The sequence below is a fragment of the Lonchura striata genome, chromosome 4, assembly GCF_050655825.1.
Source record: "Lonchura striata isolate lonStrDom1 chromosome 4, ASM5065582v1, whole genome shotgun sequence".
Lineage (NCBI taxonomy): Eukaryota > Metazoa > Chordata > Aves > Passeriformes > Estrildidae > Lonchura > Lonchura striata.
Genome location: NC_140706.1, coordinates 20,477,791 through 20,501,303, shown reverse-complemented (window position 1 = coordinate 20,501,303; position 23,513 = coordinate 20,477,791). Strand labels below are relative to the sequence as shown.

The 23,513-nt window shown below is 33.8% G+C and overlaps 1 protein-coding gene across 8 annotated transcripts in view; it reads right to left on the bottom strand.

Moving 5' to 3' along the window:
- PCDH7 (protocadherin 7) overlaps window positions 1-23,513 on the bottom strand; it is a 263,099-nt gene that overhangs the window by 6,851 nt on the left and 232,735 nt on the right. The gene's annotated exons all lie outside the window — the stretch shown is intronic.

Genomic DNA, 23,513 nt, shown 5'->3' with positions numbered 1-23,513 from the left:
CCATTTTGCATTGTAGTGCTTCTCCTATTCACTTCTGGACAAATACTGGAACTCCTTATTTTGAAGCATGAGGACTTAATGTACAATTGAACCTTATAATGCTTTTTTAAGAAGCAAAATCTTCCAAGTCAGTGTGTTGCTGAGTTGCCCTGTTGGGTTATGTGATAAACTTTATCTGCACACCCACAGAAGAGCTCAGAGAGACACAGGATGAACAATATTAGCCCAAATACTACCCTGACAGACCTACCCAGCCCACCATAGGGCAATCAGATCCTCAAAGGTCCATCTGTCCAGGCCCAGAGTAGCACAGTGGTGTATAGTAGCAGATAGAAACTCAAAACAATGATTCAGGAAAAAAAAATCATCTTTCAGTGAAATGCTGGGGATTGCTGTCTAGGTATGTAGAGCAAATTATTAGATATAGGGAAAAGAATCTGGGATAGCAAAGGACTTAGATGATGTTTAGGGGAGAAATCATGGGGAAGACAAGTGAGGAGTTTAGGTGATAGAAGGGAAATAGAAATATAAGGGGATAAAAGGGCCAGTCATATGTAAATAGTTAGCTGGGTAATACGTTTTTCTGGTTATATTCTGTGTATAGTGTCTGGATGAACACCATTTGTTCTGTCCTCTTATTAAATTCCCTTCAAACTCTTTCTGGGAATGGGCTCTCTATTATGAGTGCATGTATGGATATGGGTTTGTCCATTAACACTACTGATCTTTCATCTGTCCAGCCAGAGGAGGACAGAATGGGGCCCCTTGTGCTGTTTGTGTTCATGGGAGGGCTTTGAGTGTGATCTGTGTGGACAACTCAATATATATCTGGTCTATGTGTGTGCTCTGTGTATGTGCCTACTGGGAACATCTCTTCACCTTTGCTACTGTTTGCTGCTTGAATCAGCATTTGAGTACAGATTTAATCTAACATGGTTTGAAACCTGCTGCATTTTAATCTCTCATCTGTTTAAAACTGACATACCTAAACTAGTGGGTTAAGGGAAGATGGGGTTCTTTCTATACACTGCACTTCATAACAGTGATTTAACCTCTAATTTGGATAAACTGTCATGCCACTTCAGCTGCACAGGAACTGAATTTAGGTAATTCATCGAAACAGATCAACCCTCTTTTGCAGACTCTATGGTCAGCATTTTAAATTGCCTAGCCCATGGAGTTTTGAACAATCTCTAAATTTGAAAATAAAAATAAATTTACTCATGTCCTCTAGTATAATTTGCATTGAAACATATCCATCTGTAAGCTAAATTTTTTTTTAGTGCTTCTCGGTTTAAAAGTTAAATACTCCAGTACTGACCCTATTGAGAACTGACAAGTCTAATGGAATATGACACAGAAATTTTTCAGCAGAACTGGCAAATCATCAAAGAGCAGCACAACAGATTCCAACTACAGTTACATATCTGGAAATGGACTTAAATTTGTGCATAAAAACCCCTCATTAACAAAAAAAAAAAATATCACAAAGTTAATTAGTAGAGAAAGATATGTGATATTTATTGTTATACTGAAATCTCCAGATATGGCATTAGGTTCTAAGAGTTTGTATAGACAAGTCAAATTCAACTTTTTATCTGCACAAAAAGATCATCAGAAGATGTCATCAGAAAGTATCCTCTAACTTATTTTCAAGCATATCTTCTCATGGTATCTCTAGATCAGAACTTGACACAACCACTCCCTAAAATGCAGATATTTATGAAAATTTTTAGGCATATATGTAAATGGAGAATTCAAAATGTAGTACTTTTAAAACAGATTTGCCAGACTTCAGCTTGGGAAAAAATTGGAAAAAAATTTAAAGGGCCTTAAAATCTACTTTGTCATTGGATCTAATAGAAGCTTCCACCACAAATTTTTAAAAGTTATCTGATAAAAATTAGGTTTTTAAAAAAATTTATTAACTATTCCTATTCACAGTGATATGTGTGGTAGTCTCTTATTTTACAGTTTGTTCTTCTGTAATATGTTTTAATATTCCTTGTTGTAAGTTTGTAATGGTTCATCCTATGTACCCCATTTGGGTACATACTTCCCTAATGGTTCAGTCCTGAGTTGCTTCCCACACCTTTCCCCGCCAAAGCGTACGTCAATCTACTTGTCAATCCACCTGTATGCCTCCCTTGTTCCCTTGTTTTACCCCTGTCTGTCAAAGATATCACACTTCTTTGCTCCTGGAGTGTTCCCTGTCCTTCATCCCTTCCTTGGAGCAGAATTGGATTGAAGGCTTTGCTCCCTCCCGTGTTGGCTTCTATTGGGGAGCTCTTACCCTGCTCCCCTCCCCTAATGCCTCCTGTTGGTCACAGGTTGTGTCCTCCCTGTGTTCCCTCTACCCTTTAAAAGCAACTCCTTGAGGTTCAGATGTGTCACTTGCTCTGCTCCCACTTTGAGATTAAATCTCTGCAGACTCAGACAAGTGTCCTTCCCTCATTCCCGTGCCTCAGTTTCCCCGTGCTCTGTCCCTGCTGTGCTCCCCACCCGCAGCGATCCCCGGCCCCCGCACCCGGCTGGGCACAGCCTCGGGGCGGCCGCTGCGTGTGGCCCTGCGGCCGAGCAGGACAGCCAGGGAACCTCCATCCCGTGGCCTCTGAGGGCCAGGCACAATATGCTTTACGTTTTCCATAAAATGTTGTACAAAAGAATGTAAGTGATTGGAAATATTTATGTGTATACTAATGTTTCTGCTGATTGTAGCTGACTGTTCACTTAGGGCTAGTAGGGTTGCTTCTTGTCAAAAAAGGAAGGCACCTACCACTGCAGGCTGGATAGGGAAAAGATGATGTTCTATCTCCAGTTTAATGCTAAATAAACTATTTTCTCTCCTCCTATTCCTGATCAAAAGAGGTTAATATATTTCAGCAAGGACATAAACAGTATTATGAACTCAGTAGTCAAAAAGTACACCTGGGAATTGGAACTAGATGATTTTTAAGGTCCCTTCCAACCCTCTCTATTTTATGGCTCTTCATGTTACAAGTTATGTGTTTTTATTTTACACACACATTGCAGAAATATAGCCAAGAATGCTCACTCTGGCTCCACTCTACACATTTTTAACAACCATTCTTGTAAAATATATTTTATAGTCCTACATTTAGTCGTGACATGGTTCTAGCACAGACACAGGAGAAAAATGTAAAGAGCTTTTCACTTTTTAATTTCTGTAAACCATGCGCAAAGCTACCAGTAACAACAGACTTAAGATGTACTTTGGTTGGCAAAAGATTCGTTCCACTTGTCCCTGGAGATGGAAAACCTTCCAAACCAATAGTGACACTTTATCTAGGCACAATAATTTGAACATCTGCAGAAAGCATTCCTAGCTGTAGACCTTTGTCTTGGAGGAGTACAAAACCACAGTAGCCATACAGTAGTAGTACAGCAGTGCAACAGTAGTTCTGCAAACCATGCAGCTTGGTCCACAGGATCTGAGGAGTCATTGGCAGAGTTCTGAATAGTATCTATGACAAATCAATGACTACATGCAGATTTTGCTTTCCACATTGACAGGCCCATAATATCCCTGCATGGTTCCATTTATTGAGGACCTATAAAAAATGCATGTGGAGTAGTTCCAGCTACTGTGAGAAAAGAAAAAAAGACTAGGAACAGTTATATAGTAAACAAAGAGACTGTGGTTTGGGTGAGCCCCATTTTTTCTGCATTCTGTACACAAATATATTACATTCAGAAGGCCATCCAAAATGCAAGTGAAACACCATTATATGATTAAAGTGGAGTACGTTTATATGGCTTTTATATTAAAAGCCATGACTGTTTTATGAGTGGTGTGATCAGGGACACAATAAAGCTCTTAAAGTCTAACAAGTATCGACTACATGATCAGGGAACAATAATGCAGAAAACAGCTGAGAGAGTACATACTGTAGAAAATCACTGTTTAAGGGGGAAAAAGAAAGCTTGTCTACAGGGATCTACAGCTACAACAGTACTGTTGTTGAAATTCTTGCCTTCTAATTGTAGTAATTCAGGAACTGCACCCCAGTTTGTGCCGTGGCATGTTCTGACATGCCAAGAAACTATAAAAATACTTAAACATGTGAGAAAGCATCAGCAATTTAATTCTCTGTACCTTAGGCTAAATACAGTTAAACAGCAGTTGAACATATCTCAAGAAGCGTTTAGTGCCCCAAGGCTTGGACTGCTGTCATTCTGAATGTGGCATTATCGTGTACTGTAGAGATAGTGCATGCCATCTCTAAAACAGTCTTACTGAATAAAGTCAAACACAAATCCACTGCTTGAGACATGCCAACTGCACCAAAATAATGAATATATTAATTGCTTCTGTACTAGAATAATTTCATGTATATCATGCCTAATTCTAAAATTCCTTTCAGTGCTTAAGAAAATACTTGGGAGTACAGAAAGCTTTTATACATGTTGCTGGAATGATTAGTATTGTGAGACAGGGTATGAGAGAATGATATAAAATAATGAATTCTGAAAATCTGATTTATTTTTCAATGCAAAGGAAAGAAATGTAGAAATAAAGAATGAAGAATATAAAATGAAAGTGAGAATTTTCAATACTTGAAAAGTGGTGGAAAATAATAGTTCCTCTTAAACAATCCTTAAAGCCAGCAAGACTCATTACTGTGATGAGTATAAAGTCCTAATAAGTAGCAGCTCCAAGAAAGATCATAGTGACATGATAAAGGAAACACATGCTGCTAAATGATCCTTTACAATTAAAACTAATAAAAATAAAACAAAACAGTGTCATAGAAAAATAGAAACAGTTAAATAATTCTTTATATTTGAAAAAATTCATGCTAGATGAATGAAAGTGAGTTGGTGAGAAGAGAAAGCAGATATGTAATGTTAATGTACCTAAAAGGCAAGAAAATACCCCAAGAGTGGAAACAATCTATGTTGCATGCTCATAGTGAAAAAAACTAGAAGTAATGTCCTGATTGCAACAATGACAAGTCAGGTTAGAAATTAGAAAACTCTTTGAGGATGAATGAACTAGTAGAGGAAGGTTACAGAATCTGGGATGAGTTTTACAAATGTCTAGAAAATTTTTTTCCCGGGATAACATAAATGTAGCTAATACCTTGGGAGAGAAAGGATACACTAAATGACCTCTAAAGTTTCCCTTCATCTCTACAGTTCTGTTGATGTGATTGCCAACTCTCATGTTCTTTGGCCTCAGTCCAGTTCCTAACTGCTTCTGGGTTGAGACTCTTGACTTATTCAGTAATAAATCAACTTCAGACCGTGGGCTTCAGTTCAACAAAAAATCCATTTTAGAATCCTCCTTAAAATTTTATGGTAATAAAACTACAAGCAAAACAAAAAAATAAGTTGGACTACTTAATTCAGGTGTAAATCAAAGAAACACAGGAACATGAAGCCCGTAATGATAAAAACATCCCATCCATTCTCAAGTTCCAACATGAGAATTTAGCATTTATAAAATCTTTTTTCCTGAGCAAAAACACATCCATCCAATTTTACAATTAGTTTCTTCGCAAAGTTAAAGGATGAATATTGCTCCTGCCTGTAGTAGTGCAAAACATATCACACTTCTGAAGTCCATTAAACGTGAAACTGGTGTAAGAATCAAAATTTCACCAGTTTACATCTTATATGATATTTTTGTTTTGCTTCTCTTGAATATTTCCTGTCTGTTTTAGGGAGGAGGAGTAAAATAAGATAACAACGTATAAAGTTTTGATTGGGGTTTTTTTATGCTTATTAAACATAGTACACCAGTCTGTATAACAACTTAAAAAGACTCAGATATGTAACCAAAGAAATATTACCCAAGTAATAAAGAAATATTACCCAAGCAATAATATTTTTGACTGAGTTTCCACATAGTCATAATTATTTGTATCACAGTTACCTCCAGCTTGATAAAGTCTAATATTCTTTAATTGTTTCTGGAATTATGGAACAAATTGATAAAAATGAATTCTTGCCTAAATTAGTGATTATACCAGTTCAATAATATTGAATCTATGTTCTTCAAGGAATCATCAGTATTTCAGAACTAACTTAAAGACAGTTTGTATTAAAAATAGTTCAATGGGTTTTGGGTTTTTTTACACTAAAAAAGCTCATACTTGTCTGATGGTTGTCAGCGGAGGACAGTCACTTAAATTGTTACAACATTATAGTTAAGTGAAATCAAGTTCAACAGGTTTAATTCTAGATAAATACTAGTTTGATTACATTATAAATAGGAAAGGTCAGTAGAAACACAGTTTTCTCTTGTTTAAGTTGTATTTTTCCTGTAGTTCTGACTGTATTATTTCAATATCTTTCACAAAACCAATTGCATATATATAATGAGAACTAAGTATCAGCTTATGGGATGCCAGTGGTGAGTACCATACTAAATACACCATGCTGAACCTAAATTCCCCAGATTTTAATTTTCTAGATTTAAATGTATTTGCTGCAAGACTTCTTGTAATCCTGTTAAATCCTTTGATAGCCTGATTTACTTCTATCACTGAAATGGCAACATATCCTTCTGAAAAGCAGGACTTACTGTGGCTTCCTGAAGTAGCACAGACATTAAGATGTAGGAAACATTTAAGCCATCTAATTGTTCTGCCAATCTAATGCTAAGGTATTAATCTGTCACTGTGTCAAATTACATGCCTTTATTTTTTTCAGTAAAATGTGTCAGTGCTTAACAAACTCTGAGCTGAAACAATTTATGGAGCAATTAGAATGTCAACTCTCCTACAGATGACTTAAGAAAATCTGAATTGAGGCTCAAAAGTCACCATAACTTCCTTGATGCTCCTGCCAAAGTGATGAGGCTGCAGGAGCTGTAAGGGAATCAGGTAGCTAGCAGCCATTATTAGTTCACCTCAGCTGTTCCTCTCTTTTATTTTATTTCCTGTTGATAAGGATTTAATAATGTATTTTTAAATCAGGAATGGACACCAGGTAGGAAAATAAGTGCTCCTGCCACAGAAAACAAAAGCACCATTACTTCCCCGTCATCTCCCTTCAATTTATGCCTACCTCATTTAACATATAACTTATTTTTGGAGATATTCCAAATTATATTTTCGAAGGGATGACAATGAATGCAGCATTGCTTTCATTTAAAAACTAAAAGACATGGGCCCAAAAGATGTCTGGTGTCATTTGGTCTCATGGATATCTCACAAATATCTTCAAAGATATACAGAACTGATAATTAAAGTGGAATAAATAGATAAAGTCAGTGACATGGAGGTTCAAGCTCTTTTTTAAGACTGATATTTGTTGAAGCAATATATGGCTAAGGTTTAGCTTCAAGTGGTGACTAATTAGAAAGATAATCCCCCACTAAGCACATAGATAGTTAATTGTCACAAGTAATGGCAGGAATAAAATGAATGAACAAACAGAAAAACTGAACCATTTGTGCTTGTTGACAAGAATTCAAACTAAATTTTGAGTCTTCCGTTTGAAGGCTTCTATATTTAAGAATTGCTTTTAAGGGAAAATACTGGTTTCTTTCTTCCATATTTTTCAGTGAGCTACTTCTTCCAGAATTATTCTGACATTAAATAGTGACTTGAACTGATTATGTTGGTAGCACCACTGCATTTGTGAAAATGAAGTGCTTCATACTGTTCCACTTTGTGCAGCAAAACATTGCTGGATTCTAGATCATATTTTATACCTGCATACACAGAATAAAATATTGAATAGTAACCTATATTAAATTGTAGTACTGCTTTCATGAAAAGGGAATTACTTGGGTTTCCAGAGGTTTTCTGTGTGACTCATGTAAACTATATTTTGCTACAAGTCATAGATTCTAAAAGGTTAAACTTGTAAGTGCAAAATGAGCTGAAGGTCTGTTAATTTATATTATGTTATTTTCAAATGGGGAAAAGAACAAAGTTATCTATGCTCTACATGCAAATGATTAAATTATGTAGAGCTCAGCATGAAGCAGAAACAAATAACTTGTGACTACTTGCCTCTTTAGCAGCTGTCAAAAGAAAGTCATATTTTAGGAAGAAGTATAGTAGTCGTGTGAAGTATCCATTTAACCTTTTGGGTCACATGAAGGGAACCTTATCCCAAGCAATGGAAAAAAATACACACTTATCTATGTATAAAGATATACACTAAATATATGCTTATCTTTACACTTGTCACCCCATTCACTGCAACCCTTTGAGCTTGACCCATGAGCCAGCTGCTCACCCATCCTCTATGATGTGTTTATCCAGCTGTGTGCTGAAACTTATGTCCAGGAGGGCACTGCGAGAGACAGTATGAAAAGCTCTTCTGAAATACAAAAAGATTAGACCAACTGGCCTCTCTTGATCAACTAGCTGGGCAATATTTTTGTAAAAGCAAATTGAGTTTTAGAAGAAGGACTTTGCCCTTGTGAAGCTGTGCTAGCTGTAATTGATGATTGCATTATCCTACAGGTGTTTTTAATACCTCACAAAATTAATTCACCTAAATTTGTACTTCTGTTATAAGTACTGATGCTTTCTTACTGAGATTTTGCAGGGAAGAGGGAGTTTTGGGAGTTAGGTTTTTTGCTGTTGATGTCACTTTTATAGTAAGTATGTAGAAAAGTCTTTACAACTCAAAAAACAAAGAAACAAATAGAGAAAGATAATGAATCTCTCAGTGTTCTCAGTATGATTTATGTTCTGCTCAAAGGGATTTTTTCCACTAATTTTTTTATTGATTTTTCAGTTGTGTCTGGAGATTACAGTGAATTAATTGCAAACATCAGCTCAGAATTTTTCCATTTTATGACAGATTCATCTGGGTTACAGTCCATTAGTAATTAAGTATTAAGCACAGCACTAATTCCTCCTGAGCACATATAGCTGAAAGTCTGTAATCCTGCACATGAATCATAAGAATGTTATATGAAAAGAGGTTAAAGTATCACTGCTTATCTCAGTATGGAATAAAACAGTATAAAGATATTCTTTTTCTTAACATTATGAAGTATAGAAGAAGTTTGAATGAAACAAAACACAGGAAAAACAGTCAAGTGTTACTTGCAATGTCCAAGCCTGTCAGAAACAGTAGTGTCAATCCTTCTTGTGAGAGGCAGAATCTAACAGAGACTGCAATGTGTATCATAGCTATTTGACCATTATTCAACAGTTATAGGTGGTAAAGAAGTATAGATTTTACTTTACATATAGAACTGTGGATTGATGAATGTTAAAGTCAAGATTGGACTAGAACAGGGGTATCTAAGCATATCAGTCAGGAGCTATCTCTCATCCCTGTGATGAAGATTCTGGGGTTTTGTTGACCAACAGCACCTTCAGATTTACTAAGTCATTCAGTTGAGTTGAACATACTCTGCAACAGATTTTCTTGGATATACCTCTGAATTTTTGTGAAATATTTCCCAGCCCCAAAGTAAAAATAGAATAATTTTTGTCAGAAGTAACTGCAGTGAAAGGACTTTTCTAGTAAATCCATACTATTATTGTTTTAAGAATGTTTAATATTTCAATTAATCTCCTCTTACATTGTGCAGCACAATACTAAAACTAGTCAGAATACTTTTGTTTAATGTGCTTGCCAAAGCATTTATCATACCCATAAAATTGTAAATCTCAGGAATTATTACATTGTTCCTCTGCTTGTGACATCTTCAGATTTCTTAATACGTGCAGTATATATAATTTGGGCTACTGCTTCAGAGTTAACATCTACTTTTTCCAGAATAAATGAAATATTTTCCAGCTTGTTCCATTCATTTGAATATCAAGAAATTTTAAAAATTATTAGTTAATGCTTTCACTCAGACTTCAGTAAAAATAACAATGTTAGGCTTGCTTCACCGGCAATGCATGCTAAATTCTTGACAATAGGTAGGAAAAATACCTAAATTATGTTTGTCAGGATAGCATAAAACTTAGCCAAGCAAAACATATTAACAGTGAAGTTAAATTATCTTATTTTTAAGAGTACATATACAACAAAAAAAAAATTATAGTGTTTTAAAATATTGACTGGAGGTGAGGAAAATAAAAAAGAATCCTCTTGATTATTCCCAGTTTAAATCCACAGTCTGCTAATCTACCCAGTATTAATTAGAGTCGTCATAATCAGTTAGCAGCTGCTGGACTATCTTGAAAAGTCAAAGATACTAAACACCAGTGGTTAAAGGGTCAAATACAGGAGCTGGACAGAACATAAAGAAATGGAAGATAAACAAAAAATTATATCTGTAGATTTCATTTGACTTGCAGAGCAACTATTGTTAAAGGAAAAAAATTAATGTGGTATTTTGGCAATTATTATTTCAGAAAAAATTTTAATAAACTGTTTATTAAATGGTTATTTCCCACTATTGCCCCCACAACATACCATAGCTAGGGCATATGGTGCACACTTTTTACAGGCATCTTCCTTTCAGGCCATTCTAAATATGGTTTCCTGACAGAAAAAATATTTAGTAGAAAATTGTTCTCTCTGCAGTATTTTAGTCTCTGGCTTCTCTGTGAGATCATAATAGAGGTGTCAGTTAGGATTGTAATTCTTGTGAATGTAAAGCATTGTGCATTGAAGTATAGCTAATTTATTCATGCAATAGATTCCATATTGGCTGGTACAATTGTTTTCTACTTGTGTCTACTATGAAGCTGCAACTTCAGGCAAAGAAATGTGTACTGAAATATCACCTAAGACACATTTACTGTTGGATGAGGGAATTATTTCGTAATTATTCAAAGAGTATGACATGCTCTTACCAGAGCAAATCCTACCAGTAACTGAATATCACACTTGGGTATTTCATGGACCTTGTACAGGAATGAACAACAGAGAGGGCTGCTGAGTATATTTCGTGCCCTTTTGTAAACAAAGCATTTCTGATAGTGATCCATTAGATTAGGTCTGGACTAAGCACAGCAGATGAATGCGCAGTCCACAGTGGTGGACACCAGTAATTACATTATCAAACTTACACTTCAAGATAATTAACTTAAATGGATTGGTAAAGCATTTTATATATATATATATATATATATATATATATATATATATTCTATTTTAAATCAGAGATGAGTGCCTACCTAGCTAAATTTGAAAATTATGTGTTCACTTTCAAGTAATACAGATAGAAATCAGATGGAAAAACTAATGTGTTCTCAAAATACTTTGACAATAATAATTTTCAACATTAAAATTAACATTGATTTTATTCTGATCTTTCTGTGAAGGTATTTTGAGACTGCTATTTTTTATTAGTCTATTTATGTATACTCTCAAATCTCTTTCCTGCTAGATGTGTGAAAAAATGCTGTATGTGCAAAAACCAACAAACTCTCAGTCCTTACCAGACACGTGAACTGCAATTTCATATATCTTGAGTATTGTTATAATTATTTTGGTCTGCTGCAAAAGTATTTTGTGGAGTTTTCTCTTTCTATTTACTGATGCTTTTAGTCATTGATAGTAGAGGAGGTACAGAAAGAGGTCAAAATTGACAGCAAAACTGAATCAGGGCTTCTCATGCCAATGAAATAATGAAAACCAACACTGTTTTTACAGCAACAATAATGAATATAAATAGACAAACCTCTGAACAGCTACTGGAAGAAAGAGAATAAGCCATCCATTTCAAGAAAAAAATCTTTTCCTGCCATCACAGATAGCCTTGCAATCTGGATAAATTAGGATGCCCTTTAAACAATTTTCATGCTTCAAGAAATATCTGTGAGAGACAGGTCTTCCTCATTTTCCTTTAAGGAATCAGACTTAATAGGTTGAAGTTTGTGTGTATTTTCTACACTTATATTTCTCATGTCAATCACTCCTGGAAAAAATCTGTTATCTCATCCTTGACAAACTCGGGTACCTAATATGAATGCCTTTTTCCCTCCCTGGATTTGTTGACTCAAGCACACATATCCCTATATCTCTAGAGATAACATTAGCAGAGTGCAAGTACCATCTAAATAATTGTCACTAGATACAAAATATTTGTCCAACTCTTTTTTCTGTTTAAAATTAAGTCTATAAGTAAATGTATAAATCTGCACCAAAGTAAGTTAATGAGATGCCATTATCTATTTGGTTTTCTTCCATATAAAATGATGGACACTGTATTTAAGGAAAGATCAAAAAAAGCAAGTTAGTTTGCTTTTTTGACTGATAGCATCTTCCAAGACCACAAGATTAAAAGTCATTGAATAGGTGCCATATAATTTAATTTTAAGAGATTAGGACATTTTTGTCTATCACTAAGTGTTTCTATGGACCTAATGCATTGCATACCACATCTGTTTGGAACTCAGTAGAGAAATATCTTGCCTCTCACTGAAACTGCATATAATAACATCTTTTTCTGGAATAACAAAATAGCAATTTGTTATATATTTACTATTGTCACCATGCTATAAGAGAACAATTCTGGTTAATTTACAATAATTTTATTCATAGGGAGATCTTAATTTCAATCAAGATTTATAGATATATTTTATATTTCAAATTTTAAGAGGTAGAACAGATGGAAAAGGAAGAGCAAATTTGGAATAAATTTTCCTTACTTAGCAAAGTATCATTTAGCTTCTTGTTTGTTAGATTCATTTATTATGCTTCAGTCCATGAAAATTTGTCTAGCTGCAGACATCTCTTATTCTTCAAAACAAAATTTCTACAAATTTCTGCAATAATCTGTATTTAGAGAACACTCTTAGAAAATTTAAAATTCTTGGCTCAAGCATTCATTTGTTGACTCAGCTACAAAAAATTGCTAAAGGAATTATAGACATCTATTAGAATTTAATGTCTGATATAGTTTTACCTAATTTGTCTTTCAGGGAAAAAATAATACACAGCTAAAGCATAGCTTTCACAAGATGGATTACATCACTTGTACCTAGGATTTAGAAGTTTGGTCAACCCAGATTCATTTTTATTTCTAAAAAAATAAATATTTTGTTAATTCAGAGACTAACTTCATACTCCCCTGATATTCTTTGAGTCAAATATTTCTGTCATCAATGAGAAGTGCAAATGCAAAACAAAAAAAGCTAGTGGCATGTCAACATCTGAAATTATTGTAAAGTATGATCCAGATCTGTTCCAAGGATAGCAACTGAAAATTTTGGTGGAACAGAAAGAAGAGATAAGGTCTCTTGAGATTATATGTTTTGTGTTTTAACTATTATAAAGCAGATGAAGATTTATGCAACTTTAAACCTTTTTCTAAGACACTGACATCAGCAGCATATGCAAAACAAAGATAATTTTTCTCCAAAAAGATAAGAGGTATATTAAAGATGGTACCAAAATTTTTGCTGTATTTCAGTCCATCTCATCTATTAAGTTTACATGGACAGAGATAATAAAACAGCATGATAGAAAATACAATTTAAAGATGTGTTTGTAGCCTGTCATAAAATTACTGCATAATGTATTTTTCAGCTCAAAAGTGTAAAGCTGCTGAGCAAAGCTGCTCAGCAGCAGTGTGTATGTTTTTCTGACTGAAGAGTTTTAGTTTAAGTGGAACTCCTTTGAGGAAAATGAAAGATTGCTCAATTGTCAAGAGTAACTAAACTTGTTTAACTGAGAGAATTTTCTGTGGCTCAGAGGGGAATCTCTGCTCCTGCCTCTAAATTTATAGGTGACAGAATGAGACTTCAAGGAGACTGTAGAGGTTATTCCACACAGGAATCTATGGAAGGTTGCTTGACTACATAATGTAGGATGAAAGGATATTAAAGGGAAATATCAAAATACATATTTCAGATTTTCATATTCTGTCCAGCTCATAAGATACTTTTTTCACTGTTAAGAACAGTAAAACAATTCTTAGCTTGTTACATAGTGTTCTAGTAAAATAAGGTTATAGAGAATATTATTATTTTGGAATCTCTTGCTCTGTTATTTACCCAGCAAGGCTTAACCAAGAAGGCTGAGCAAATCAAACAAAAACATAAACAAAGGAATCTTATGAAATCAACAAGTATGAATTTGTAAAGAGACAGCACCAAAAAATGAAACTGATGATACTTATGGAGCCATACCAGATTTGCTTTACCTAGGGGTTAAATACGTAAAAGTTCAGTAACCCAGAAAGATATAGTGTGATGGAAAAAAATAAAAATTCCAGTCTCACTAACAAAGCTTTTGCTTTAAAACTGCAGTGATTTATGCGTCAATGCTAATATAGGATTCAAATGGATTAGTATAGTAGAAACTTGGTCTAACCCTTAGTCACAAAGCACTGTTGCACATAGCATATAATTTTTAGAAAAAAATAGTTTGTAAGAGAGATATCTGCTGTGATATACCATTGCCATTTTACAAATATGTTTCATCCCATGAAACACCAATGGCAAGTTATATATGCCTACATGTGGATGGAACAAAACAGACAAGCTCTAGAAGAGCACTGTATAATATGAGATTGCAAATGAAAAAGAACAAAACTAAATTTTACAGGATGGGAAAACTAAGTACTTAAGACTAATTTTCACCAATTTTCTCTGCTTGTTATGAAAGTGAAATACAAACTGTGTACTACACATGTTATCCAACCTTTAATGTTTTTCTGGTCTTATAGGATATTTTCAGGTGTTATTTGGATTGGGGGATATTATTTGTTGGGATTTTTTAAAAAGACAGCAAAAGAAGGCTAAGAAGAACATGGAAGAGGAATGTCTGTTTATAAAGTATGAATACCTTAAAAAAAAAAAGTGAAGGAAAGAAAAAAAGAAGAAATCATTAGATTTGAAAGGAACTCAAACCAAACAGAAGAAGCAATTATAATGAAATTTTTGTAGTGTTTGAAATAGGCATTCCAGTCAGTAAACCTGACTCAGTCTGAATACTATAATTACCTGCTTCATGCTTAATATTCTGTTGTTCATCAAATGAAATTAAAAGCAAGATAACTCTAGGTAGTTCTGTAGATCTGGCTCAACAAGAGAAGTATTATGAATAGCTATAGTTCATCTTATCTCAAAAAAATCTATCAGGTAACCAACACATCAAAGGACTTGCACTGCAGTTCTGTCCTACTCTGTTTCTAATTATGAGGTTCTTCTCTGCAGGAAGCAATTCTTAAAGAAATGAAACAATTTATTTTAAAGGCTACAAACATCAGAAGAATTCTGTGTCATACATACTGAATTGCAGAATATCTTAGCACCTCACAGCTTGCAACTGGCATGTGCACAACATTTTTCTAGGTAAAACGTCTCTGGAAAACAGCTTTTCAAAATAACTTCTGAAATTAATTTCTCCCTATTATTAACTGCACAATCTTGTGTTAATGAGAATAGACTTCTATTGACCAAATGAAATTTGTGAAAAAGTATCATTCTCTAATATCTGCTTAAGAGACATATTTTGAATTTCCCATATTTTAAATAGTGACAAATAAATAATGTTGAAAGCAGAAGTAAAAAGAACGACACCTTCTTTGCCATATGCAGAAAATAACTTGTGTGGAAAAGTTAAGATGGGGAGAAAATAGTGACAAACAAAACAGACTTCTTATTCTATAAAAAGTTATAGTACCTCACTTTGGAAACTATTTCACTTTTTCTGAAAGTACATGTCTTCTGAGCCCTGCTATGCACAACAAAGTTAAATAAAAGCTTTTATTTCCATAAAGATGTGTCAGCATATTGAAGGAAACAAAAATATTTATGACAGTTTACATTATTACATTTCTGTATTATACCCCCTGCCATGACCTTCAGTACAGATCATCTGCAAGATTTTGCAGATCATCTGCAAGTTATTGGCCCAGATTCACAACAAATGAAAGTGTTGCATAGAAAATCTTCTGATTTACAATGGTCAGCAAGAGTATCTTAGAAGAAAGTTGCACCAACAAAATACAGTGTCTTATCATAATCCAGGTACAGAACTCGTATTCACAAATAGAGACCTGAATTGCATTTTTAACTTTATTTCTTAGTTATGCAGCTGATACTTCAAGTCATATGCCTATGTTCAAAACTGAGTGCTCATAAACATCTTCCCTTCCTCCCAGGTAATATCATGCGAGCATTCTCTTCTCTAATTGAGCAGGGGAGAGATCAGGAACATGCCCTACATCTCTTGTTGAATGATAAGCACTCAGCTAGAAGAGGAGGACCTGTGGTCAGATTTCAGAAAGCATATTTCTGTCTCTCGTTCAATATTTAAAAGTCCACAGAGGGAAAGTCACTTTGCTTCCCTCTCTTGAAATAGCTCCTGATAGAGGCCATGCAGCACATAGGTATAGAATGATGATGACTCCCACCAAGAAACGTTATAGACATGAATTCCCTTAAACAAAACATAGAACCTGCAACTTCCAAAAGCCTGCTTGTCTGAAAATGTCTGTGCCTTCTACTCCGATTTTAACCTATGTGGTGGCTTCATGTGTTAAGGGAGCATTTAGAACTTAACTGCTCTTTTTGGCCTGATATCTGAATGTCAGCAGAGCACAGATTTCCAGATGAAATGGTTTTGTAACTGTGAATCTCAGCTTAGATTCACAGGTAACTTTGTGATTCAAAACAAAAGATAAGGGAAATGAAAGAGATTATCTTCATGAAACTGCTTCTTAGGTGTATACCCCTCTGCCAGAACCAAAAACAGATGACCTTGAAACTCTCCCATTTACCTTAACAAGTCAGTGAAAAAGATTTTGTCTGGCATCAAAATTGTCAAAACAGTGCTAAGGTTTTAAATTTGAAAATGGCAAGGTCTAGAGCTGCTCTATGACACAAATCATAATGCTGTTAATTAAACTCTAAAGCAAATACTAAATTTTGAGCTGCAATAATTACCAACATTTTCTCTAGGGCTCAGTATCAAGTACTTATTTCAATTAATTAACTGGTATGATGCCTTCAATAACATTTCAAAAAAGAGAGATGGTTAAAATTCAGCTGAATTTATTAATAAAATCTTTGCCCCTCAAAAGACTGAAGCTTAGCTTATTATCACCTTGTTCTCAAGAGATTAATAGCATTAAGTCCATAGCTATCATCTCTCCTTGCAAAATATTCAATATTCTGCAATAAAGTCACTTAAAATAAATATAAGATGACAACTGATTAGAGATCTGTCAGCTTGAGCAGGAAGACTTGACACTGTTTCTAGTTGAATTTCAAGTCCGTTATTTTGATAATTGCGCAAATTAAACTCTTGCATATTTTCCACAATGTGAAAGCTATGAGCAAATAAGGGCTGTCATTCATTTATTAACATGATCTAAAAGTAGCACAATGAATGCAAAACATTTGATCGGTCATCTTTTTCTTTTGTGAACCAATGCCCTGCTGCTTGTAGACGTTTTGAAAGGCTCTGAGAGATCTGCATCCATCAGGATGGCTCATGAAAAGCAATTGTTCCCCTGATCCAGTGATCATTTACTTTCTTCAGCTCATCAATCGATTCCCAACAATAATCAACAGCTCACTCACAAGTGTGACTGAACATGAGTTGCAGGAGCATAAGAAGATGTCTGACTAAACTGATATTCATTTAATATTTCCCATCAATCTGCTAGACAAATTATATCAGGAGTTTGATGACTTTAACCCTTCAAATTCTGTCAGAGAATTTAGTGCTTTCAGTCAGGATATACATTTAAACCTCCATAAACATCACTAATTCAATTACTTGCAGGCACTGTAGTGTCAGTATTTGATACAAATAAATCCAATAAAGAAAATATTTACAAAAATACTTTGACTCAGTTTCTCTGTCCAGAAAAAAAGTATCATTCTCTAATATCTGCACCAGAAGGCACCACTGTGGTCTTCCAGACAGTTCCTTGAATGAGTGAATTGAAGATTTCCCTCTCCCAGAAGCAAGATAAAAAGTATGTCTTCTAGAAAATAATATAGTTTAGACTCCAAGAAATGTTGAATTTATTAAATCCCTCTGCTAAATTGTTATAATTACCCTTTCTCTTGCTCTTTGGAGGAACTTGTTCTGTCTATGTGTACCAGAAACATACAAAACTAGAAGAAACTGTCTTATCATAGAAATATGTCTGTCATATTACGTTTCCTCTTTCCTCTTTACTCTCTTTCTTAGTGAAGAAGCTCTGCTCTTCTAAAAAATTATCATTGCTGAAAAAAATAAATTGTAATGTATTTCTGTAGGTTAACAGAAAGATCTATCCTAGAAAGTAATTTTGAGACCTTGGTGCAGTTTTCCATGCTTTAAAAAATATTTGTAAATAGACAAAAATGACATTGTTGGCTGCTGTGTTATTTCGAAAAGGACTCAAGGTCTTGAGAAAACTTTTCCCCTTAAAACCAAAACTTTCCTCACATTTTGGAAAAATCAACATCTCAATGGTCCATTTTATTATACAGACCTTCTTGAAATTCTTCTTCAGCTTTTAATTGCATTTTTTTTTTCTATTATTCTTACTATTTTGCTGTCTCTGAGCTATACCATGCTACCACAGCAGCTTACATGATAGACAATAGACTAATACCATTGTTCTCTACTACCAAGTGGGGGAAAAAAAGAAAAAAAAAAGAGCAAATAATAAAAGCAAAGGTAGTGGTAATTTCGTCACTGCTTAGTCTGAAAGCCTTAATACACTGTTACTGTACTAATAGAATAATGGATTTAGTATAGAGGTTAATTTATGAAAGGCATGGTATCTGGACACTACAATATACCTTAAGATTGATGCATATCTACCTCATTTAAAAAAACAGAAATCTAACATTTTTCTTATTTTAAATTAAAATTTCCTTTAGAATGTCCTGTTTGAATAAAACACTATTTTTACCTGTGGACATTAACATATGTTTGATTACTTTCATTTTCACTGAGTAAAACATAATCTGCTGCTTAGCGCAAATAAATACAAAATGCAATTTTCCAGAAAATAACAAAATTGGACAGTGAGGCAAAAGCCATTAAAAGCTTTCAAATCATAACTAGCAATTAAGAACTATTTTTTTTATTTTAAACAAATAAATGTTCTTCAGACAGTATGTTGAACATTGTAGTCTCACATTCATTTTTTTGCTTCTAGATAAAACAACTCCCCTGTCACAAAAAGATTTCAGCTGTATCATAGCACATTAAATAATCTTAATTTTAGTCATAATGTTTAGCATTAGTTTGTATAAACATAAAAAACCTTTTTCAAACAATACTGCTATCAGATTCCCTAAAACCATGTGGGGTAGTATCATCTGACAGATACAAAATCTAAGAACAAGCATGTTTGCTTGTGATTTTATTTAGTACAGGAGTACTAAATAAAATCACAAGCAAACATGCTTCACAACCACATTTTAAATGGTTCTCTTTTTGTCCCTCTACCAACAAAGATGCACACTTCCTATAACCTATTTCTGCATTTGTTTCTAACTTTCCTCTTTGCTGGCGTATTTTTCGCTTGAGTTGGCAGCAGTCAATCAGGACTTTTGTTCTCCAGCTGCTGGAGCGGCAGCGGCCAGGGCAGCCACAACAGACACAGTTCTGGCAGCTCCTAATGCGTGTCCCTGCCTTTTATTCAGATGCTATTTACACAGTGTTTACATGTAGACCACGTAGATTTTATAAAGCTCAAAGCTCAGATTTTAAATGGAAAGCTTATTAGGCACAGGAGTCTCTCAAATTAAATCATTGTAAGTAGCTACTTAAAATGCTTTGGAAGATAGAATCCAGAGTAATACATTTTTATACACAAATAATGCTAATCTAAAGAAAAAGAGAAAAATGGAATAGGAAATTTAATCAGTGAGATGAACTGGACATAGGAGTTTCATTGCTCTATTATTTCTCTACTGTAGAAAAAACTCAAACCATTCTTGTCTTAATTTCATCACGTATAGGTAATTGTGAGCCTACAGAACAAATAAAAACATGAAAACAATTTCCTTAGCTAAATCTCCAAGAAACAGACATTGAAAGGGTACAATAAATTTCTACTGTTAATTTTTAATTTCTGTCTGAAGAATTCCAGAAAAAACAAGTTGGTCTGTCTTAAAGGCCAAGAGGTTTCTTTTCTGTCCCAAATTTTTATTTCCTTCTTTTTTATTTTTTAATCTTTTTAATACGGGATATAGTAATGTAGAATTTCAAATATACATTTTGTCTTAGACATGGAAATTATTTCAGACTGGCTGAATTTCACCTATAATAACATGGAATTCTGCTAGGAATTGAACTATGAATTTTATTATCAATATGTCCATTAAAATATTGTGTGTTTCTGTGAAATATTCTGATTAAGGTGAATTGAATTTGCATTGTATTGCCTCACATTATGCTGAATTTATCTTTAAACATTTTCCTATTTCCTCTTCAGTCTTCTTGTCTTCAGGTTCTGTACCAATAATATAAACTTTAGGAAAACATAATCTCCTTATTCCATATTTACATTACAGTTGTCTCCTCACTCTTTCTCATCCAGTATTTAACAGTATTCATTTAAAGCAGACATAAATGCACATCCTGTAAATGTGACCCTGCAAAAACCCCCCCAAATCCAATAAATGTTTGCATCAATGTAATTTTATTCAGAGTAGAATGCTACTAAGAGAGCTACCATTTCACTATGGCCTTAGTGTTCACAAATAAAAGCAAAAGAGAAAATATTACAGGCTGAACTTGAAAAATCTGCTTTAGACTGCACTTCAATTCTCTTTACTAAGATTTGAAATGTTATTGGAATGTATATCTCTGAAACAGCATGTGAAGAGGTTGAATCAAGAAGCCAAAAACTTTGATCATTAAAGATAAATGAAATAAGCCTTTAAATTTCTAAATATTTGGTTAAAAAATTAGCTCTAATGTGCTGTAAGATGTTTTGTATTACTAATGGATGATATTTTTGTAACATTAAGATTTCATAACTGATAGTATTGAAAAAATATTACCTTAAATTTGGGATTGTAAACTGCAGATTAACATTATTTCCATAATTCCAGAGCCTGCCATCATTTCGATCTTTTTTATCAAATGATGTTTTTATGCATATCCTTGTAAGTAAAATAATTTCAAATATGCTGGGATGTGCATAAACAATCTTTTAACATTAAGTATTTGACTGGTTGAATATTCAGTAGAATTAGATAAAGTCTATGTACTGTAACACACATCCTTAGGAGAGGAATGTACACATATAAACATTAGGTTGTTTTTTGGTGACATCAGCTGAGTTTTTCACATGTGTAATTCAGAACAATACCTATGAACAGTAGTGTAGGAAAAGCCTAATTTTACACTGCTCTGGAGATGGTGGTTCAAAATCCAGTACATAATTAAATATGTGGGATGGATGTAGCTGAGTGGTTAATGCATGTAAAATTTCCTTTGACAATTCAAGTTTAAATTCACTTTAGTTCTTATAAATCTTGCAAGAGTATAATTGACTTAACGTTTTCCCCAGTGCAGCTAATGTATTACTTTTATTTTTGATAGCCAGTACTGAAACATCTGGGGAAGTCTAGGCTTTTGATTTGGCTTTTTTTTTTTTCCTTAATCTTTCAGCCATAGTGTAAGTAGTTGATGACCTAAAAGAATGATCTGTTGATTCCAAGACAATAACTGCTAGTAAAATTAATCTGATAAATTCTGACACTATGATACTAGGATCATAGGTAAATAAATTATTGTGTTAAGAATTATGTATTTTATGTCTGTTAAACATTAATTTCTACATGTCCTTTAAATAACAGAAAATGAAAAAGAAGGATATTGTCCTCAAGTATAAGTTCACATTCTCTATTTTGCTGAAGCAAATCCATAGTTAGTTCCATTGAAACTGAGTGACTTCAGATTTCCACACCTTCTTTCTGCTGCTCATATAAATTAAAAATATAATCTTGAATTCAAAATTAATTTTCCTTTTTCCTTTTTTTTTTGAGAATTTGTTTAGCACTTTCACCACCTAGGAATAAATTGGTTTATATACATGCATTGTCAAAATTTTAGTGTTATAGTACACTTATTTAAGTAAATATAAGTAAAAAAATGTCAACTTCCAGATAGTTATTTTAGAAAGTTAAAAAAAACCACACTTACTATAAATAAATAAATAACAGCAAAAAAAAAAAACAAGCACCAAAAATTTTCAAAAAACCCCATGGAAAGCTGTGCTGCTTTGGACCAGGGTAGAGTTAATTTTCTTCACAGTAGCTAGCATGTAGCTGTATTTTGGATTTTTGCTGAAAATTGTCATCAATTTCATCAGTTTCCCACAGAAATCCTAAATAGCCCCACACCAGTTACTTATACATGAAGAAGATTATCTCTACCCCAGCTAAAACCACCACAATACCACAAAGATGTGCTGGGCTTTGCTTTACCTATTGAACTGTATTTATTTAAACCCTGGAATTTTCTCACCCTTCCTCTTCTGATCCTCTCCTCATCCCACTGGGGAGATGAGTGAGTGGCCATGTGGGGCTCAGCAGCCAGCTGGGGTTAACACACAACAAAAGCAAGGAAAGGACAAGTTTTATGTCAACATCCTGTGAAAAAAGTCACATACACAACCCTGACATATACTGGTGGTAAATTCAAATAATGCTGAAGACATTTTCTTCCTATTGAATTTAATGTGAGTTCTCAGGAGAAATAATACTAAATAATTGTCCTGCTATTTATCAAAACCCCAACTATTTAAGCAACAAAGCAAAGAAAACAATCATATTATTACACATGAAAATTTTATCAGATGCTTGTGATATTTCCTTCCTTTCCTAAGTGATAATTCCCTCCCAGGTTCTATATTTATTTATCTTTAAGCTGTTATCTTCTATTTTGTCAAATAAATAAGAAAATAAATAAGAAAATAAATGTCTGTTCCAACATTTTCCTCAAGTTAATTTTCCACTTTTTACTCTAGAATGAACTGAATTGCTCCCAAAGTCTCTTTAGAGAAAAGTCAGTCATTCCTGTGGTATCAGCAGGATATGCATGTTTCTCAGACCTGCTGAGCTTTACTTTAGTTTGTCTCTTAAATTATTTACAGATTAGTCTATCCTGTAGTTTTTTGTAGTTTTTCTTTTCTCCTTTGATAATAAATCTTTTAGCATTCAATCACCTCTTTCTTAAAATTGAAGCTTCTTTTTTGTTTGCAACATTGCATTTTAATACTAGAAAATTCATACAAGTTGACCGGTGGACTTTGACTGTCACTCTGTCTCACCATTGCTGCCTCCTGTTAGACTGTGTAAGGGGATATAAGCAGAGGAGCACTGCAAAACTACCCCACTTTTAATAATTAAACTGATCTACTGTTCTTTTCTATTGGATAAACTCAGGTTTTCTTCTGCAACATTTAAAACCCTTTTAATGTCTAGTCAATAATTTTATTAATTCATCTTTTTTATGAGTAGCATAGGCAAAATCTATATTGAATCTCATTGGCTATTCATAACTTCACTCAGAAAAAAAAAAAGTAAAACTAAATAAGGTAATGGTTTTCACAGTTTTTGTATTTGTTGCTATAAAACAGGTTCTGTTTTTGTCATAAGGACTAATGTCTCAAGCAGTTGTCAGTTCTGCTTTGGCAA